Source organism: Neofelis nebulosa, chromosome 17, assembly GCF_028018385.1.
Source record: "Neofelis nebulosa isolate mNeoNeb1 chromosome 17, mNeoNeb1.pri, whole genome shotgun sequence".
Classification (NCBI taxonomy): domain Eukaryota; kingdom Metazoa; phylum Chordata; class Mammalia; order Carnivora; family Felidae; genus Neofelis; species Neofelis nebulosa.
In genome coordinates, this window is record NC_080798.1 from 27,735,964 (window position 1) to 27,757,899 (window position 21,936).

Genomic DNA, 21,936 nt, shown 5'->3' on the forward strand with positions numbered 1-21,936 from the left:
ATGATTTCTCAAGATTCCAAACATGGCACCTTATTTTTCTAAAAAGAAGAAAGCCTTCAAATACACAGAGCCCCAGACTGAAAGTAAGGAAAGGAACAACAGAACATACCAGGTGAAGAGCAGCACCAAGGCAAGAGCAGTTTATCCTGAGCAGAGAGGCTTGAGGGGGTGGAAGTGGGCCCACAGAGGTGTGAGAGATGTGTGTGCTGGGAGTTGACCAGGAAGACCAGGGGTAGGGAGTGGGCTGAGGGTGGAGGACGAGAGTAGGAATTATAGTTAAATGGCTGTCATGGACCCCATGTGGCCCCATCAGCTTCTATACTCCTAGAGAAACCTCAACCCTGGGCCCAGGGTAGGTCAGGGCTGTGACAACCATCGGGTTGCAGGAAGACCGAGTTCCAGACTTATAGCAAACTACACATCTAGCCCTCAGCCATAACTGCTGTGTTTTTTGGCAGTGGGAAAAACATGAAAGAAGTTCATTTCTCTGTAGCAGTTACAATGATGAGCAGAGAGAAGTAACTGAAAAGGTCGAACATGCCCTTCACCTACTCAGCTCATAAACCAAGGGAGAGGCTGAATGCTGAGACTTAGGGAGGAGAGTAAATCCTCCCCTGTGCTGAGGCCTGCAGAGCTGGGGTCAGGGTCAGCCTATCCTGGGGGGATGGTTGCTCCTGCCCCAGCTCCCTGGACCCTCTGGCTTAGCTTTCTGTATAGAGTGGGCTAGAAGGCACTATGCCTCTAGAGTTTAAAGTCAAGACACCTTAGAGAAGCAGAATAGGGTTGCACTGACTGCAGAGAATAGGCTCTGGACTCATAATGACACCAGTTCAAATCCAGGCTGGTTGTCATTCTAACTTAAGGATGGCACTATTGGGGCTGAAACCAACCAATAAAATATTCCAAAAGGAGTCCATCAGCATGAGGAAGGGACTTGTTCTCCCCTGTGCCAGTGCTACAGGGCCACCTCAAGTTTTCCACCATACTAAAAGAACAGACTCTTGGCTTTTACTAAACCCTGAAGCAGGTAAGAGGCGCAGCAGCTTGAGTATCTCAGGTGGGCCTCTTGCTAACAGGCACAAGTCAGTGGCAGAGCCCAAAGGTAAAGTGTTAGTGATTGCTTCCAGCATTATCTAGGACAGAGTGGGATCATCATTCCTGAAAGGGCCTGAATAAAACCTCTAGGAAGTTATATCCCAACAGCAACCACAATTTGAAGACCATGTCATTAAAACTGTCCAACGAACTCCTTAACTCTAGTTTTGTGCCCACCAACCATTTGTCTGGTTTCAAATTCGTTTCCTATATCATGTGCAACAGGGAGAGAGGGTGTTGACAGAAAAGAGGCCAAGTGACTATTTCCCTTGGCAGGCATGTTTTTTGTTAATAAACCAACCTTCCTTTTCTCTCTCTCTGTCTCTCTCTGTCTCTCTCTGTCTCTCTCTCTCTCTCTCTCTCTCTCTCACACACACACACACACACACACACACACACACACAGAGACATATTCAGAATGCTTCTCACTGTATTCACTGTGGAGGGAGTGAAGGGGATTAATTGTCTTTTGGGTGTGAATTAAACCAAACACCAGGGGATGTCTCTATGATTCCAGTCCCCAAGGTAAATGTTGCTGGCCCACAACCACCTCATCTCCTTTCTCTTCTGTTCCCACTCTGCTCCACCCCTCTTGGTACATCAGAGCTCAACAGTATCAGGTGAGAGCTGCAAGGATCCAAGAGTCCATTGAAAACAATGATTCCTGCTCTGATGTTCACAGAAGTAGCACTGGGTTCTGTGAATTCTTGGCAAAAATTCAGAAAACCTAAGGGAATCCACACATTAGCTGATAATGAGGCCACACAGACTAACTAAAGCATCAGCCACCTCATTAAACTGGGAAGCTTAATACTATTTTTATTGCACAATCACTTCTAAATGTCTTTTATTAATAAAATTTGGGGAATGAATTTGTTATTCCTTAATAAGTGCAGTGTGTTTAGTTGACAAAATCATTACAAAAATAGGGATCAATGAGTGTTGAGAAGACTAAAAGGTACTCTTGTTTTACAGGGTTGGAAACAACCAGGCCACCACCCCCCTACCAATCATTTTACAAATGAAGAAACCAGGGGGTTAAAAAACTCATATTTTTACTCAAGCGTCAATTTGTCTTAAACTGTTAGAGTATTCTGTAACCCCATATAGCCAATAGCAGCTTTAGTAATTAGAGTTAATGTCTCTAGAATCTGTTTGCTTTATTCTTTTAATTCACTCAAACCTCAGCAAACAATTGGCCCTTGAAGTCAACATTACAAATAAGTATAAAATTGTCATCAATTTACCTGCTACTCTTGGTAAGAAGGGAAAGGAGAAGGTTCAATATCTGTTAAAAGTGGGGGAGAGGGGTTGTAAAAAAACACCTCACACTTATTACACCAATAGTTTCTCCACATTATTTAATCTCCACAACAATCTCACAAGGCAAGTATAATTTTCCCATTTTACAGATAATAAAATTACCATTGGAGAGGTTAAAATACTTTCCAAGGGAACATATGTTTAGAAGTAAAATCTAGTTCTGTCTAACATTTGAGTCCACTCTGTGAACGCCACTGGTTTCAGCACCACGGACAGAGGCAGAGTCCCTAGAGTCTTCACTGCGGAAGAAATAGGGGCCGCGTGGGTGGAGTATGGGTGCTGAATCCTGGGGGAGAGCTCTAACTACAGAAATGTCTGAACTAATAGGAAGGGGATCAGGGCCAAGGAAGGGCTCACCATCATAATCTCTTCACAATAATATCAAACTGCTCTTTTTAGAATGGATTTCTATCCTCCCACCAACTAGTTAAGCTAGGACAAGCATTTTCATCTGTAAAATGCCATTCCCAGACTGCCACCCAGAGTTTTTGTAAAGAAAAGATGAATGAATAGATGGGAAAGTTATCTGGAAATTCATAAAAATTCACTGGTAAAAAAAAAAAAAACTGTAACAAATAAACCCCAAAATTCCAGTGGTTTAACACAACAGATATTTATTTCTCACTTATGTAGTACTCCCAAGCAGGGACTCCTAATTGTCATGAAGCTCATCTCCAAGAGTGATTCTGGTACCCATAGTCCTTCCTTCTTGTGGCTCTTCCCACTTCCAACATCCAAAATGGCTTTGAAGGTCCTCATGTTTACCTGCATCAAGCTAGAAGAGTAAAAATCATGAAGAATATCTAAGAAGATTTTTTATAAGCCAAGTCTGGAAGTGGAATATATACCTTCTGCTCACATTCTATCGGTTAGAACCCAGCTCATGGCCACACCTACCAGAAAGGGTCCGGGAAGTATAGTCTCCCTGTGGGGACAGGAAGATAAGGAAATGTTTTGATGAACACAGATCAGTCTCTTGCTCCTGTACAAAGCTGAGAAGTCACAATTACATGATTCTTAGCCCCATTTGAGAGCTTGAGAGTGGGAATAAACTAAGGACCAACCATGTAAAATATCTTGACTACTGGGCTTTCACTGGATGCATATGTTGGTAATCTGGAATTCCCCAGCTGAGCATCTTCCATCCTTCCATGGTGCAAAACTGAGTAAGCTTATCACAAGCTAGAGCTGTTAGACCATTAGATTACCCAGAAAGATCTATCTACCTACCTACCTACCTACCTATCACCTCCATATTCCTGGAAATTCTAATTCAGTGGACCTAGTAATGTGTTTTTAACACCGGGAAATCAAGATCCTTTCAGTTGCAAGCAACAGAAATCCAATTCACATGGTCTTAAGCACCAAAGGAAATGTACTGGTTCATGTAACTGTGCCAGGGGTAGAATAAGTTGGGGCATAGTTGGATATAGACACAAAAAGTCTCATTGGGTCACCCCCACTCTCCATCTCTCACCTGATCTCCTCAATAGAGGATCCATTTTCAGGCCATCTCCCTCATGGGTCAAGGTGGCCACCAGCAGCTCCAGGCATACTCTTTTATGAACAGCCCCATGAGAACTACTCTTTCTCTGTAAAAGTCCTATAATTTGTCCATCTGGCAGTAATTGTTCTGGCTTGGTTCCTATGCCTATCCCTGAACCAATCACTGTGACCAAAAAGATGGTACCCTCTGATTATCTATGTCTGGGTCATGAGACCATCCTGAATCTAGGGGTGAGGTTCAATCCATACCATGAATATACACCAATGTGCATTAGAGGTGACTCCTCAAGGATAACTAAGGTGCTATTCCCAGGAGAATGGGGACAGGGAAGGGATGTTAGGCAAGCATCAACAACAGGATTCTCATATACTAGGCTATGGGAGGCTCCAAGAGAGGTAGGAGCTCTGAGCTTGAAACTCCCCACAGGACTGGGAAGGAACACTCCTTCAGACATGCAAAGGGGTCTCTGCTCACCAAGCTGCCTGATGCCTCCCACCCCCATCCCAAACCCCAGTGGAGTGCCCCTTGCATTGAACACATGAAGCTGAAGTGACTCTCAGGGCTTTCTTTGTCAGCAGGCCAGGAGTCTACTTGGCCTTTTCACCCAGACCCTCTCAGTGGCTCTACCCCCAGCACGCTGGCACCCTCACCCCCAGCCAAGGCCTAGTGCTTGGCTTCCAATAACATCAAGGACTTAAGCTGATAATGACTTAAAGTTTAGTGACTTGAGGCCCATGAGCAAAAAATGGCCTATGAATCCTTAAATCTGAGTTCAACATTCTGTGTGTGTACACAATACATGTGAGTGCTTCTCCTCTTCACCAAGGAAAAGAAATCCACAACTTTCATCAAATTACCTAAGGACACTTCACCTAAAAAACACTAAGAACCACAAATGTCGATTGTGGCTTCTCTGGGCACCTGTTTCAAGTATTTAGTGGTGAAATTTCATGTTCTGTAATACTCCTTCTGGAGAAGCAGGAAGCTATGTGCCAAACTGAAATGATACTCTTAGATCAGTGTTTCCTGAGATTGGCTCATTGGAAGATGAGTTGATGTGATCTCATGTCCAGTAGGAGAAACAAAAACATTTCCATGTTCAAATAAGTTGGGGAAATGTTGGGTTAAACAAACTTCTTTTCTTCAGGACTTGTCATAATGTTCTTTAATATTCTAACATGTGGAGTGACTCTCCAGGAGGAGTTGTGGTAGGTAGGTGGAGTTTCCCAAAGTTATTTAACACAAGCACTGTCTTGTATGGGGGTTTGCTTTGTTTTCAGCATCCTGTTCAACATTTTCCTGAACACAGATTCATGGGACTAGCAATTTGGGAACGCCTTTGTCCTCAAGGGATGTATATTTGTGGTGGCAACTTTGTGTTTGCAAGCATGAAAAAGCTTCAAAAGGGGCAATATTTAAGAGAAATAATTCCCTGTTCTTTGCTTGAATTAGAACAAATGAGGTGTCTGTATGTTTGCGAGGCTCCAGGGCATCCCTGGGTGTCTTTGAGCTGTGGCATGTCAGGTAGAAAGAGCAAGGGACCGGGGTCAGCATGCCTTGGGGCAGACTCGTGGCTCTGTCACTAACTGGCTATGTAATTAAGGCATGGACTTGACCCCTTTGAGTGTCAGCCAGTTACCTGTAAAAGGGTTTGATGTGAGGATTAAATAAGATTGTGAACTAAATGCACAGTGTCTGGCACTCAGAAATGCTCCTCCATAGCAGCTGAAGCAGAAGACTGTCTTGGTTTGGGGTCTGCAGAGCTTCACCCTTTGTTCTGGCAGCCCCAGGAAATTCTATTGTCCTTACCTGCCTTATCCTCTTGCCTCAACCTTCTCCCACCTGCTCTTGACAGCTCCCCATTCTCTCCTCTTCAAGCTGCTTTGCTGGTGCTCCAAACATGTCCAAACACTGCTGACCCTCTTCCCTGCCCTCTGAGCGGGGAGATGGGTGATGGCAATAGGACCACAACCTCCGAGGCTGGCTCCCTCCCACCTGCCTCAGCAACTACCCTGGCACCACCTTGGGCCAACAAACCACATGGGAATGGATGCAAAGGCCTCACTATCTGCTGACGCTTGCAGACTGTCCTTCAGGTCACCCTTTATGGTATGTCACCAAAAGCGAACAAATCTATGCCGTGTCTCTTCTATCAGAGCTTGTTTCTATCTGCATCTGTCATCGCTGATTGCATTTCAATGGGTTTAGTCTCTATTTTAAATAAAAGATTTATGCCTTAGCTGTCAGAGCCTGCTTTTATTTGAAAATTTAATCTTGTTTCTGGGAGTCTAGATTAACTTATTAGATTTAGGCGTCCCTCGTGTGTCTCTGAGAGAAAAGGAGTAGATTCTCCCCTCTCTGCATATGGCCCTGCACATACCACACAGCAGAAGCCAAGAGCTGGATGGACTTCACTGTGAGTAAACCAAGACAGGACAGAGGGACAGAAGCTACCTCTTGGACACCTTTCTTTGGTTACCACATGTCCAGGGAGTGTTTCTCCTGTCTCTGAGCCAGTTTCCAGGCCATTCCCCGGGAGGCCTGTGTTCCCTGCAAGGGCCCTCCACCAAACTTGCCCATTCTCAGGGATTTTGTGGAGGCTCCAGAAAAGGCCCCCATTTGTCAAGCCCAGCTATGCCAAGGAGTTCCCAAGTTTCCTTCATATCTATACTGTATCTTCTACCCCTCTCAAGTCGCTCACTTGACTGATTAAACCATGGGGTCAGAAGACGGGTTTGAGTCTCAGCAATGACCTCAGCCAAGCCACTTAACTTCCCTGACCCTTGGTCTCTTCATTTGAAAGATGAAGATAATGGTAATGCCCATCTAATAGGGTTTCTGAGTGAGGAAATGGCGGGGGCGGGGGGAAGCTCTTGACAGGCCCCTTTCTGTGAATTTGTTGCTGCTTCAGTGTGTATGGGGGTGTGGGGTATACCACTACCCCCTTTGGAGGGGAAGATGTGGCAGTCCAAAGGGAAGAGTGGCTTCCTCAAGGTCCAATAAGGTGAATGGCAAATCTGGCTCAGAACCAGGAATCCCCACCCAGTGCTACAGGCTCTTCCCTTCTCCCCTCACCCCACCCCACCCCTTGCCTCTCTGTCTGTCTCTCCCTTCCTCCTTCCCTCTCTCTCCCCCTTTTCTCCTCTCTCTCTCTCTCTCTCTCTCCCTCTCTCTGCACTGGGCTGAAATGTTTCCCCCTAAAATTCGTATTTTGAAGCCCTAACCTCCAATGTAACTGCATTTGATTTCTGGAGAGAGGGTCTTTAGGAAGTAATTAAGGTTAAATAAGGTCATAAAGATGGGGCCCTAATCCAGGAGGACTGGTGGCTTTACAGGAAGATAAGATCTGTCTGTATGTCTCTTCCCTCTCCTCCTCCCCCTCACCTACATGCTCTGAGGAAAGGTCATGTGAGCACATGGTGAGAAAGCAGCCACCTACAAGCCAAGAGAAGACACCCAGAATGAAGCCTACCTTGCTGGCACCTTGACCTTGGACTTCCTCCCCTCCAGAATTGTGAGAAAGAAATATGTTGTTGAAGACAGCCAGTCAATGGTATTTTGTTATAAAAGCCCAGTGCTTTTGTATCTGTCTCTGTTCCTTTCCCCCTCCGCCCCCAGCGATTCTTGACTTTCCCGTAGCATGACTGCCATCTGCTGGTCAGTCTAAGGATAGCAGGCAAGTGCAGGCCTCAGAGAGGCGCAGCCTCCTCCAGGGCACCCCCTCCCCGCCTCATCTATGCCTGCGCTCTGCTATGCCTGCGCTCTGCGTGAGCAGCACAAGTACACTTAGCAACCAAGGAGGAGAGCTGGGAGAGCTGAGATGGCTTCTCGCTCCCCTTCGTTTGCCCACTCTCCTACACAATAACTTGGTAGTCCTCAACTCTTATGAACACTTCTTTTTAGTTATAAGTTCCTTAGAGTCAGGGCCACAACTGACCCATCTCATTCCCACCTACTAACTGGCTGGCACACAGTAGGTGCTCACTAAATGTTCCCTGAATGACTAAGGGAAGCCGCTGTCATTTGGGGATTTCATTGGTTCTCATCTTTGAGGGGCTGGGTCTCAGGAACCTCTATTGCTCCTGGTGGGGGCCACTGCACCCAGGCTCGCATGTGCTGCACCCAAACTCAGGCTCCTGCACACAGCGACAGGTGCCCACCTGGCTGGGCCAACAGGTCACAGATCAAGAGCATCATCTCCTATCTCATTAGAAAGGCTTCAAACCCAGCTCTGTGGGCCAACCCTTAGTGGGGACATGTGTCTCCTGGTTTGTCACTTGACAAAACAACTCCAAGGGGAGGAAGACAGTGTCTTCATAAGTCAGCTACCTCGGCCTCCAAAAGAACTGTTATCTGAGGGGGCTAATTAAGATGAATCTGTCCAAGGGGAGAGGAAGCCCCAGCTCCAGCTCGAGCTTTCCAACCTAGAGGCTCCTCTATCACTCCAGTTCCTAAATCAGCCCAGGGTAACAGGGGGAGAGGAGGCTCCCCGGGGCCCAGTATGCTCAGCCAGGCCCCTGTCACCCTCATCAGGGCTAGGACTCCCCATGAGGAAGCGAGGCGCTCACCTGCAGTGCATGATTTAAAGGAGCAGCTTGTGCCAGGTAAGAAATGTACCCCCTCTCTTTGGCCTCAGAGTCTCATGTGGCTCAGCACAGTGCTGGTCCCGATCTTATCTTTCCTTAACATTTGGGAAGTTTATTCATCATGGACTTTCTTGCATGAGATTTAGTTGCTATAAAATATTGTGCTAGTGAAAGTGAGGGCTTAAACAGTATCTGTGCACCCATGTCCATAATAGCATTATTCACCATAGCCAAAAGGTAGAAAGCAACCACCCCACGTGTCCGTTGATGGGATGAGTGGATAAGCAAAATGTGGTATCTCCACAATGGAATATGAGTCAGCCTTAAAAAGGAAGGAAATTCTGGGGTGCCTGGGTGGCTCAGTCGGTTAAGCGGCCGACTTCGGCTCAGGTCATGATCTCGCGGTCCATGAGTTCGAGCCCCGCGTCGGGCTCTGTGCTGACAGCTCAGAGCCTGGAGCCTGCTTCCGATTCTGTGTCTCCCTCTCTCTCTGCCCCTCCCCGACTCATGCTCTGTCTCTCTGTGTCTCAGAAATAAATAAACATTAAAAAAAATTTTTTTAAAGGAGGGAAATTCTGACACCTGCTACATATGCATGAACCTGGAGAACATCACGCTAAATGAAATAAATCAGATACAAAAAGAGAAATACTGTATGATTCCCTTTATACAAAGTACTTAGAATAGTCAGAGTCATAGAGATAGAAAGTAGAATGGAGGTTGCCAGGGGCTGGGTGGCGGGAGCAGGGAGTATGGTGTGAATGTTTAATGGGGACAGGGTTTCAGTTGGGGAAGATGAAAAAGTTCTAAAGATGGAGGGTGGGGATGGTGGCACAACAGGGCCAATGTATTTAACACAACTGAACTGGACACTTAAGAATGGTTAAAATGGTAACTTTTATGGTACGTTTCACCACAACAAAAAATCTGCATGAAAATAGTATTGATCTTAATTGCTGAGTTTTTTGGTGTCCTCTGAAATTTTGTGCCTGGGTCGAATGTGTCTTGCCTCACCCTTGCCTGACCTTGAATTCTTTACATTGTCCCTATCCTACTGACCATGGGACCCAGCCTGGGGGATGTTAGAAGTTAACAGGCCTGCTCAAGGTCACCTAGGAGATTGGTGAGCCGGAAAGTCAAAAGCCGAGGCCCTGGCTCCCAGCTGAGGACTTCGTTCCGTGCAGCTCTTCCTGCCTAGTCATTCCCAAGGTGCTTCCCTGGCACATCTGTGAACACCACTGTCCTTTTGGAGGCAGCTGTTCCTTGGTCAGAATCTTATCCCACAAATAAGATCCTCAGTGGACCCAGCCCTAGCCCACCTCTCCTATTATGGGGACCCCCCCGCTACAGCTACAACTCTCTGCTCCCCTTTCAGAGAAATTTCTAGGCAGGGGCAGGATCATGGGGCCAATAGGGCAGGCAAAGGGGCCAAGTCCATTTTCACACTCCCTAGCTATGACCATGGCTGCTACCTTTCCCCCAACATCCATCCGCCCTCCTGCCCAGGAACAGAACCCAATCTTAGCTGGGCACAGGCTGACTGGAATAAAGCTTGCATTTCCTAGCTTCCCTTGCTAGCTGGGTGTGCCCACAGACTTTAGATGTGGACACACTAAACCCTACACATGGAAGCCAAAGCCAGTCTATGGTATTTTTGTTATAGCGGCCAGAGCTAAGACAAGGTACTTATTTGTATTATCTGCTGAGTGGCCAATCTGTTAAAACCAAGAGTTCCCCCGAAATCAATGATCATCTCCAAGCTCCAGATATTTATTTCTTTTCCAGCAATTCTGGCTGAGATATTGGGTTCCTCAGACTTTGCTATAGGGAATGTGACCTGAATGTTGTCTATTCAGAGCACAGCTATGGGGACCAGTCACAGTGGATGAGAACCTGCCCCCATCCTCCCCAGCTCTCCCCACATCACCTCCCCAGGCTCTCTCCCAGTCCCCACCCTGGGGCTTCCTCGGCCAGTCAGATACTTCTGCTGACTGCACATCTCCTCTCCAGGCTGGGGAGAAGGAACCAGGCACTGGGAAAGGCTCTCAAAGTGGCCCCTTTGGCAAGAACACAGACACATGTCTCAGCCCCAAGGGTGGAGGCAGGGGAAAGCAGGGGAGGAGGCTGGAGGGAGTGCTGATGGTTAGAAGGCCGACAGGCAACTTCCTCCTAAGTCACGACCAGAGATAAAAGTGGTCGTGAATAGCTTCTCCAAGCACTTCACAGTCTCTAAAGCACTTTTCCTTCCATTATGCTCCTTATTCCCAGTGGGGAAACAGGTTCAGAGAAGGCAGAGAGCTTGCCCACAGTCACACAACAGTCAGAGATACTGTGTTGACCCACCTTAAACATTCCTCAGAATTTGGAGAACATTCCAGACACTTGGGCCCTTAGCAGTGGGCTTGGGGGCACATGAAGAGACATTCACCTGCTGACTGTTTCTGAGCCTTGGTCTGGCCTTTAGGGAAGGACCTACAGATGTGGGGGTGGAGGGAAGGCATCTTCCTGGGGGTCCGACCTGGCCTCCCCTCACAGGTGTGAACAATAACATGCCTTTCTCAGAAAACCTTGGGTTTATTCACTTAGTGTCCCCTCCTCTCTCCTTTTTTTTTTAATGTTTATTTTTGAGAGAGAGAGAGGGAGTGGGACAGGAGCAGAGAGAGAGGGAGTCAGAGAATGTGAAGCAGGCTCCACGCTATCAGCACAGAGCCCAACGTGGGGCTTGAACACAGGAACCATGGATCATGACCTGAACCAAAATCAGATGCTCAACCAGCTGAGCCACCCAGGAGCCATCCTCCCCTCTTCTGATACTAGCACCCCAATAGTGCTTTGGAGAGCCATCCCTCCTCACAGGATTCACTCTGAGTCCTTAGTCAAGGGTCCCACCCGGCTTCTTGGCAGAGGGGTGACTGTATAATGGTGGCCCAGACAGCCAACTCTGTTTCCCCTGGAATCTCAGACACACAGATGGCAAGGCCCCAGCAGGCAGACAGCATGGGGGTCTGCCTCCATCTTGGGCTCTGCAAGACTTAATTTTCCACCTTTTCCTCCTACACCGAGAGCTACTCCAGATCCTTCCACTATATGCCTGCCTCATTCAGGTTAGCCAGAGGCACTTGTTGGGGCTCCCAACTGAGATGCCTGCCTGATTACCCAGCTGGGCCCAGCAAAGGGAGACTCCCAGGGGTCTCTGTCCAGCAGGAACTGCCCCCCTACCTCAGGGCAAGTCTCTCCCTGTGCAGACCACTCCCCAGCCCCTATTGTGTTTTCTGCAATTTCCGATTGATTACTTTCATAGAGTCCTGGATGCAGGTCTATTTCTGGGAACCCGGCCTCCCCTTCACAGACCTTATGATGTCCAGCCGGGTGGCAGCACAGCAGGCCTGAGGCAGGTGAGGTCTCCCACCTTGCACCATGGAGAAATGACACCACCTATGAGCCCTCGCTGCCCTGCTGCTGGGCATGTTACTCATGTCAGCTCACTCCAGCCTCCTCCACTTTGTGCCTGCTGCACAGCCTCCCCCAGCCCCTTCCCATCATAGGACCCTTCCCAGAGCCACACAAGACTCGCTGCTCTTGTCCACCCTTTGGGTGTGAGTTCCAGCAACGCCTTCTCAGTGAGGGCCTCCAGGACCCCGGAGAGATGGAACTTTACCGAGCCCCCCCCCCCCCGGGGCTGCTTGAAAACCACCACCAGAGACAGATGCAGGTGGAAGGTGTCACCCTGCAGGCTGTACTCTGGAATCAGAGGGGAAGGAGGAGGACGGTAGAGAAAGCAGCTGTGGGGACCTTGGGCAGCATGGACGTAAGGAGAGAGAATCTGGAACAGACTGCGGGGGACATGAAAGCCAAGTGAGGATGTGGGAGATGCTCCTGTGGGGTAACTGGGCACCCGGAGACAACATTAAAGAGGGCGAAGTCCCCGGTACTTGCAGTCCCATAGGGTCACCCTAATGGGCAGGGTCAGAATCAAGAGCCAGGGCTGGACCCAGGAGCACGACAGAGAGAGTAAAGTGGCAGCTCCTGGGGTGCCAGCTCAGGGCTCTTCAGGGAGACGCATGGAGCTGTTCTTCAGAGCTCCACTTACACAGAGTGCAATTGCAGTGCAGTTTCGCCTGTCTTTCCATGCCTCCCCCAGCCTCCCGGCCCCAAGGCCTCCCCAAGCTTCTTCTAGGGGCAGTGGGGGAGAGAGAGTTCCTGCCACAGTGGAGCCAGACTCACTTCTCAGGGTATCGGCCCTTGTATCTTTCCCAGAGGAAACAGCCCTCTTCTTTGTAAGTTAATAATTTAGTATTAATAGTGTTAATATTCTTCATGTGCTAATTGTGTTAGGGAAACTTCACATGGATGAATCCTGGCTGGTAGGAGTGGGGGGGGGGGAGGGAGCGGGTAGGTATGGTTATTAATCCCAGATTTTACAGGGAAGGACACTGGGGCAGAGAGATTGAAATTCATGTCCATGGTCACATGGGCCTTAAAGCGGCAGAGCCATGACTTACCAGCAGTCTGGCTCAACCATGCACCTAACCAGGCACCACGCTGCCCTGAAATGAAGGGGGCTTGCATCCTCCCCCTTGCCACTGAGGTATACCAGGCCCCTGCCCAGTCCCTGTGTCTGGCCCCCTCCCTGCCTTCCCAAGGTCCCATCAACCCCCCACCAAGTGGCTCCCATTCCTGACAGCCTCCCCTCCCTTCCTTCCAGCCCCACCCGACACCCAGGCCCCCCACCCCCCGCCCCACAGTGGTTTCCCCATCTTCACCCTCCCACCCACGTCCCCTTTCAACTGTTTCTCCTAGAAGCTTCAAGCAGGAGAGACAGCTGGGGATCTGCTCTGCAACCTGCTTGGGATGGCCACACTGGGGCCACCCAGGCCTCCTGCTGCCACCGCCGCCCAAAGGCAGACATTCGGAGCCTCTCAGCTGACTCCAGCAGAGAATTCGCCGCACCATCACCGACTGCCATCATGCTGTGATTAGTTAATCACTAAGTGCATGGGGCTTTTAATTAACTGCCAGCCCTGCGCGGGCGGGCAGCTGTTCCACGAACCACATCAGCTCACGGCTCCCCCAGTCCAAGCTGATGGAGCACTTCAATCATGCACTTGATGCTTGGATATTTGGATGCTGCGGAGATGCGGCTGCCCCTTCTGCAACCAGAGGGGGACAGAGCTGCCAGCCACAGGAAGGAGAAAAGAAGGTGACTGTCAGTTGGGGGTGGGGGTGACCTCAGATGTGTAAGTGTGAAAGGGGAAGTCTGCACAAGATCTGTGAGTATGCAGATGTAGCTGTGGTGTTTATGTCAAAAGTAACTCAACTCAAATAAGTGTAGGGAACAAAAAACAAAAACCTATAGGTGCCACATAACCAGAGAGTATGAGACTTCAGGGATGGCTGGATCCAGGAGTATGAATGAAGTTGCCAGGGCAGATGGAGCCTGAACTATCGGTACAGCAGCACTTGCATCCCGGGTGAGTCAACTGAATACAGGGAGCTTATGTGAGGCATGAACAAGATAGCAATGTTGTTGCTCCAAACAGGGATGTCCCCTGCTCCTCTCTGATTCAGTTATTCCCTCTCACCTCTGGGCCTCCAACTAATTCTGGCCCCATTTCTATTACAGCCTTATTACATTTAATTGTAACCATTTGTTCACATGGCTGTGTTGCCCAGTAGACCAGATTCCCCAACATTAGCACTAGTGACCGTTGGGGTTGGATAATCCTTCAGGGGCTGTCTTATGCACTGTAGGACGTTTGGCTCTGCATGTGACAGAGGGTGACCAGTGTGGATGTGTCCCCATCTCAAGGGGGAAGATGCTTACCTTGTCATACCACATCCTTCATTTATTAAACAGATCAGAAATCTGAATTTTTTTATGACATGGCCTGACTTCTAAAACACTTAGCAGGCTGAATAAAATACATCTGTGGGCCAAATATCACTGGCACTACTTTGCAACCCTTCATTGAGTCCTATTCACTGTAAGATGAAAGAGGTCAAACAGCAAGCCCAAGGTCACAGAGCCAAAAGAAGGAGAGCTGCATGGGCCTCGTACCTGGGCCTCTGGCTCCCTGACCAGCCAAGTCTTCCTAGCTCCATGCTGCTCCGTGTTTTACCTCACCCTCAGAGCCATCCAGCCCTGAGGCCTGGCCCCTGGAAGGCCCTGGCAGCCTCCTTGGGGCCCTGCTGAGCAAAGGAAGGACACTTTCAGGACCAAGGAGACTGCAGGGCCGTGAATATGTAAATCACAGCCCACTCCACAGTACATCCATCCTGCAGCCTAATTGAGACATTTGCTTGGAATGTCCTGGAAAACTAGGGCAGATGTAGTGTTCTGAGAATCAGAGCCACCATCCTCGGACACCCTGCTGAGACTGGGGACCTATGGCTGTGTTCTGGAACTTGGTTGGGCCAGCCACAGTAAAGCAGTTCTTGCTAATAAGATTATATATTTTTTTTAAATGGCCCTTGAGTATTGCAATGATACTGGGTATTAAAATGCCAGAAAGGAGGGCAAAGTAAAAAAGACAGCCCATCACTACATAAACCTTGCAGCACCAGGTGGAAAAACCCGCTGATTTCATCCCCATATATCCCCACCCCCAGCCTAAGCCAGAGAGGTTGGAGGTATGTTCACACTTTTCTTGACACTGGAGGCTTCCTCAATTTGCAATTCATTTCAATAGGTACCACTTGGTGATGGGGGTAGGGAAAACACTGTCCGCAAGGCTTCATTTCTTTCTTGCAACAGAATTCCAGGCCCTACTCTGGACTTGGGATCCCAGCCTGTCAGCAGCCGTGGTCTATTCGATGCTGCCTATACATATGCATGGTGTCTTCCCGGGTCTCTCTGGCTCAGCGTGCCCACTCTCCTCCCCACCCACCCCCATTTCTGCTCACATCACTCAGAGGTACCTGGCTGGTTGGAAGCATTCAAGAGCTGCTTGTTGAATGAATGAATGAGCTTTCTAAAGCAGCAAAACATTTCACCGCCTTCATTCTCTGGCTCTGTTCCCTGTCCCCATGCCTCCCCTCTGTTCCCTGTCCCCATGCCTCCCTGTCCCCATGCCTCCTCCCTGTACACCTTCATACCTTGGTAGGTGCTGTTACCTCCAAAGAGAATGTAATTCTCCTATTGTCGAAGCCTCTGATTCCTTCAAGACCCAGCTTGACTTCTTTCTCGATGGAGTCTTCTCTGATGGCCTCCCCATCCCCCCCACGGCCAGGAGACTTCACCATGCCCTCCATCACTATTACATGTTACCATCTCCCCTGTATTAGCTATTTGTATCACCTGAAAGATTTTTATTGCAAGTAAGAGGAAACACAACTCCAGCTCATTAAAAGTCTGAAAAGTTCAGGGGTGCCTGAGTGCCTCAGTCGGTTAAGCATCAGACTCTTGATATCGGCTCAGGTCATGAGATTGAGCCCCGAGTTGGGCTCTGCACTGAGTGTGGAGCCTGCTTGGGATTCTCTCTCCCTCTCTGCCCTCCCCCACTCACACACACACACACACACACACACACACACACACACTTAGTAAATAAATAAATAAATAAATAAATAACTTTTTTAAGTCTGGGGGTGCCCAGGTGGCTCAGTCAGTTAAGCTTCCAACTTCAGCTCAGGTCATGATCTCATGGTGCATGAGTTCAAGCCCCGCGTCAGGCTCTGTGCTGACAGCTCAGAGCCTGGAGCCTGCTGTCTCCTCTCTCTGCCCCTTGCTCATTTGCACTCTGTCTCTTTCTCTCTAAAAAATAAATAAACACAAAAAATAATTTAAGTCTGAAAATCTCAGACACTGGCTCAGTTTTTCAGTGAGACTCTTGACTCTTTGAATGGTGTTTTATCTTCACTGTAGCTTCCCTCCCTCACCAGACCAAAATGACCACCACCATTCCAGGCTTCACATCCATACACCCCACCATTCACAGAGGAGTCTTCTGACTCTGCATGGACAGTGGCAAGCCTGATGTGGGGCTCAAACTCACAAACTATGAGATCATGACCTGAGCTGAAGTCAGATGCTCAACTGACTGAGCCACCCAGATACCCCAGATTTCTACACCCCCCCTCCCTCACTGCCCAGGACAGTGGTTGGCACCAGAAACACACCCATAAATGCTCCTTGATTTGAATTATCTCCTGTCCCATGAGATGATCCTCTGGGTCCTGGGCCTCCTAACCTCTGGTCTCTTTTAAGATGGCTGTAGCCGAAAGAGAATGCTAATACTCATGTTCACAAACATAGAGTTCTGGCAACCCAATTTCCACCCCAGAACAGGTCTTCTAGAAACATGTGGACACTGATTTCTACTGCAGATTTGGGGATGAGAAACCTGGGGTGAAGAGGCCCTCATGTGTTGTCCTGTCCATTCACTCTCTCACTCATTCACTTACCTACTCACTGTATCAATGCCTATTAATCATTGCCTCCCACCCCCCACACACAGCCCCTGCTCAATGGGGACAGACCATGTGACTGTACACGGCCTCCACCCAACTACCCTTGATTGATTACAGTCGATTTTTTCATTATTTCATTAGAGAGGTTGCAACATTCCCTGAGAGGCATTTGAAAAACTTGGAGGATTTCCTTCTATTTTACTTGTGACCAAGTATTAAAATATTGAGATGTGGCGCACCTGGGTGGCTTAGTTGGTTGAGCATCTGACTCCTGGCTCAGGTCATGATCTCACAGTTTGTGAGTTCGAGCCCCGTTTTGGGCTCTGAGCTGATAGCACAGCCATCTCTTTCTGCCCCTCTCTTTCTGCCCCTCTTCTGCTCCCACTCTCTGTCTCTCAAAATAAATAAATAAACTTTAAAAAATAAAATAAAATATTGACATAGACCCAAAGGGAGACTGTATACATTTTAAAAAATTTCTCCCTTATATTAGTTTGGAGGACTAGTATGTGTATGCAAATAGGCTAAATTATATATGAATTTTATGTTAACACAGTAAAGGGGGTCTTACAAAATGTATTATATAAAAGGTGTATTGACAGGGGACTTCCACCTACGGCTGAGGAGGGACATAGCAAATCCTCTCCCCTAAAAGCAATTACAAAGCTGGACAAAATTGATCAAAACAACCACGTAGCACTCCGGACATCATACCACAATTGGAGCAGTATCTGTGCTTGCAAACCAGAAAGTTGGGCAATAACCGTGAACATCTGTGGCATTCCTGCCCAAAGCTGCTCCCGGCCCCTCCTCCCAGCTACAAGCACAGAGGTCCCACCAGTGTGGGGCAGTTTCTCTGCTTTGGCTAAAAGGGAATCACTGGATTGGGGGCAGTAAGCGGCACCCACCCTTGGCAGCCTTGTAGGCTTCAGGGAAAATCTCCAAGGCAGAAAAGCACAAGAGCCACCAGCTCCACCAGACCGAGGCTGCCGGTTGTGCTTGGGGCAAACATACTCCTGGCTAAAGCTGCGTGCACGCAGTGTGCAAACCACAGAAGGCCCAAGCCAGCCACACACTCCAGGCTAACCCCTAGGTTGTGCGTGTGTGCAAAGATGAGAAAGAGTCCAGCAGAAAGTAAACGACAGAAAACACATGAAAATGGCCTGAGTTTTGAGTGGGTTCCTGTTATCAGCTGCTTCTAAAATGGCTCCCTGTGATCCTCACCTCCTCGGATTAGTACCCTATGTAATCCTCCCTTTGGGTGAGGCCAGCACATAGTGACCTGCTTCTAATAAACAGAACTCAGCAGAAGTGATGGGTGTCACTTCCGAGGCTAGGTTTTAAAAAAATGACTTCCGCCTTGCTCTCATTCTCTCTCTGGTTCTTCTCCCTTGCTGCCCTGATGAAATGAGCTGCCATGTTGTGAGCTTCCCTGTGGAGAGTCACATGTCACAAGAGACTGAAGGTGGCCTTCTGCCAATGGCCAGCAAAGGAAGAACTCAGGTCAATGAGCTGCAAGGAACCCAGTCCTGCCAAGAACCAGATCAGGAACTTGGAGGTAGAGCCTCCCCCAGTTAGTCCTTCAGATGGTCCACCGTAACCTGGCTCACACCTGATTTTAGCCTGAGTCAGAGGACCCAACCAAGGTACACCCAGAATCCTGACCCACAGGAGCTCTTCAATAATAAACTGTGCAAAAATAAATAATAATGCAGTCCTAAGAGAGCTGACACAGCCCCCCTGTCCACACACAGATTCCTCAACAGAGGACAGATTGCTTACTGGCTGGAGGTATTTGAGCACAATCTCTGTCCAGTCAGATATGCAGATATGCAGACACAGAAGCAATCAGGAAGCTAGGCTTAAATATAAAAACAAAAATACAAAAAATTTAATCAGAAACTTCAGGGACTTCACACCATCAGGAAGACAGGATTCCCAGATTCCCAGACAGGGATTGTCTGATTCACAGAGCCTAGCTAAGTTATTAAACAGATAAATAAATGGGAAAAAAAAGCAACAATAAACTTGGCAGGAATCAGAATCCAAAGTTGCTACAATTTTTCTTAATGTCCAGTTTTCAGTAAAAAATTACAAGATATACAAAGAAACAGGAAAGTGTGACACATACGCAGGAAAACATCTGTCAATAAACATTGTCTCTGAGTGTTTGCAGATGTTGAATTTAGCAAAGGCCTCAAATAGCTACTACAAATATGGCAAAGAATTAAAACAAATCATGTTTAAAATTTTAAATGAAAGTATGACAACAATGAATCAACATAAATTCTAAATAAGGAGACAGAGATTATTTTTTAAAAGATAAGTGAAATTTATTAGAAGAATTTTGCAACAAAGGAATATTATATCAAGACACTCTTATAATTTTTAAATGACCCAACTGAAGACAGCTAAGTATATTTTTTATTTTTTATTTTATTTTTTCTAACAAAATAACAGTTACTTTAATTTTGTAGAAATGCTAATTTTATCTGTGCGATTTATACAAGTGTGTTGTTTTGTTTATTTTTTTGTTTTCAACATTTACTTATTTATTTTTTTAGTATAATTTATTATCAAATTGGTTAACATACAGTGTATAAAGTGTGCTCTTGGTTTTTGGGTTGGTTTTTTGGGGGAGAGGGGAAAATGGGTGATGGGCATTGAGGAGGGCATTGTTGGGATGAGCACTGGGTGTTGCATGTAAGCGATGAACCATGGGAATCTACCCCAAAAGTTATTTATTTAAAAAGGAAAATTCTGGGGTTGAAAGTACAATTGAAATGAAAATATACTATAAAGACTAAACGAAAGATTATATATGGCCAAGGAAAGAATTAGCAAACTTGGAGATAGATTGATAGAAATTATCCAATCTAAGGATCAGGGGGAAAAAATGATGGAAGAAAAATGAACAAAACTTTGGAGCGCAGTGGTACAACATTAAGCATGTCAGCAGATGCGTGATGAGACTCCCAGACATAGAAAGAGAAAGGAACAGAAAAACATTATGGAAAATATGGCCAAGATATCCCAGAATCTGATGAAAAACATTAAATACATTATCCCAAAATTTCAAGAAGCTTCAAGGAGGATAAATACAAAGAGATCCACACCCAGACACATAATAGCAAACATTTAAAAGACAAAAACAGGGGCTCCTGGGTGGCTCAGTTGGTTAACGTGTTGGACTTCAGCTCAGGTCATGATCTCACAATTTGTGAGTTTGAGCCCCGCATTGAGCCCTGTGTAGGGCTCTGTGCTGACAGCTCAGAGCCTGGACCCCGCTTCAGATACTGTGTTTCCCTCTCTCTCTGCCCCTCCCCTGTTCACACTCTGTTTCTCTTTCAAAAGTAAAGAAACATTAAAAAAAAATTTTAAGACAAAAACAGAAAAAAATCAGCAAAATAATAATAATAATAATAATAATAATAATAAAAAGACTCATATGTGCAGGGGAGCAATGATGTGATTACCAGATGATTTCCCATATAAAACAGTGGAAAGCAAAAGGCAGTGAAATGGCATATACAAAATCCTGGGGGGAAAACTGTTAACCAAGAATTCTATTACCCAGCAAATGTTTCTCCAAAAATGAAAGTAAAATAAAGACATTTCCACATACACAAAGACTAATAGAATTCATTGCTAAAATCCTGCAAATATATTTGTAAAATGAATGAAGCCAGATATGAAAAACTGTATGTAATATGATTCCATTGATATAAAACTCTAACAGACAAAACAAACCTATGAAATTAGAAGTTAGAATAGTGTTTACCCTCAGAGGGAGACCCTGACCAGCAGGAGCTGTAAGGAGGAATTCTGGGGAAATTGTTATACAGATGTCTTCATTTGTGATTCTGGCACATTTCTTTTCTTTCTTTCTTTCTTTCTTTCTTTCTTTCTTTCTTTCTTCCTTTCTTCCTTCTTTCTCTTTTAATTAGATTTCTTTTTTTAATGTTCTTTTTTAAGTTTATTTATTTATTTTGAGAGAGAGAGAGAGAGTAAGCAAGGGAGGGAGGGGGCAGAGAGACAGGGGAAGAGAGAGAATCCCAAGCAAGCTCCACACTGTCAGTGCAGAGCCTGATGCGGGGCTCAAACTTACAAACCGTGAGATCATGACCTGAGCTGAACTCAGAATCAGATGCTTAACCGACTGAGCCACCCAGATGCCCCTGGTACATTTCTTTATACACAGTTTCCTTCAACAAAAGTTTAGTAACACAAAAAAGGACGCTTGATTGTGTCAGTCCCTCCCCTCTTTTTGAATCACTTTATTGTTTTCCTCTTCCTTGTGAGTCTGAGCAAACCTGTGACTTCTAAGGTCCTGTCTGGTCTGGCCTTAGCCCACCTCTCCAGCATCATTTCTCACTACCTGGTACTCTAGCCTTTGGGCTTCTGTTATACTTCAAGTCTGCTGTGCTTCCATCCTGCCACAGGGCCTTTGTACATGCTCATCCCTCTGGTCCAGAGCCCCACTGAGACCTATTTACCCTTTAGCTCCATGCTTGAGTGAGTCGCGACCCTCCCACAACCCATCCAAATCTAGTTCTTTCACAGCATTGTATTTCTTTCCTTCAGAGCCCTCATTTTTATTTGCCCTTATGGACTCATAGAACAATTATTTGCTGCTTTGTCTTTCCCACTGGCCCATATGTTTTAGGAGGTCTGGCTATGTCAGTTTGTACTGTATCCCCAGCACCGTGCCTGGCAACTAGTACGCATCTGATAGCTATCTGTTCAATGAACATAAAAGTAACTGAGGCTATAAAAAATCTTCATTCTAATTAGAGTACATTGTGGAAAGCCTGGATAGATACCAAACTAAGGAATATAGATTTTTTTTGTAGGCTACAGGGAGCCATTGAAGTTTTGTGAGAAAGGGAGGTATGTGAACTGACCTTTGTTTAAGATCTTCATGGCAGTGGAGGAGGAGAGGCTGTGGCAGAGTCCAGATAAGGGACAGTGCCTGCGGAGAGGCAATGGCCGTGTGTGGAAGCCAGTGCTGCACCC

The 21,936-nt window shown here is 46.9% G+C and overlaps 1 long non-coding RNA gene across 1 annotated transcript; it reads right to left on the reverse strand.

The window, feature by feature from the left end:
- Positions 1 to 3,011: 3,011 nt before the first annotated feature.
- LOC131498765 (uncharacterized) lies at positions 3,012 to 21,929 on the reverse strand. Its single transcript, XR_009255583.1, has 2 exons — positions 21,825 to 21,929; positions 3,012 to 3,193 (listed from the first exon to the last, which is right to left on the reverse strand). It is a non-coding gene; the product is annotated as an uncharacterized LOC131498765 (long non-coding RNA).
- Between the last annotated feature and the right edge of the window lie 7 nt (positions 21,930 to 21,936).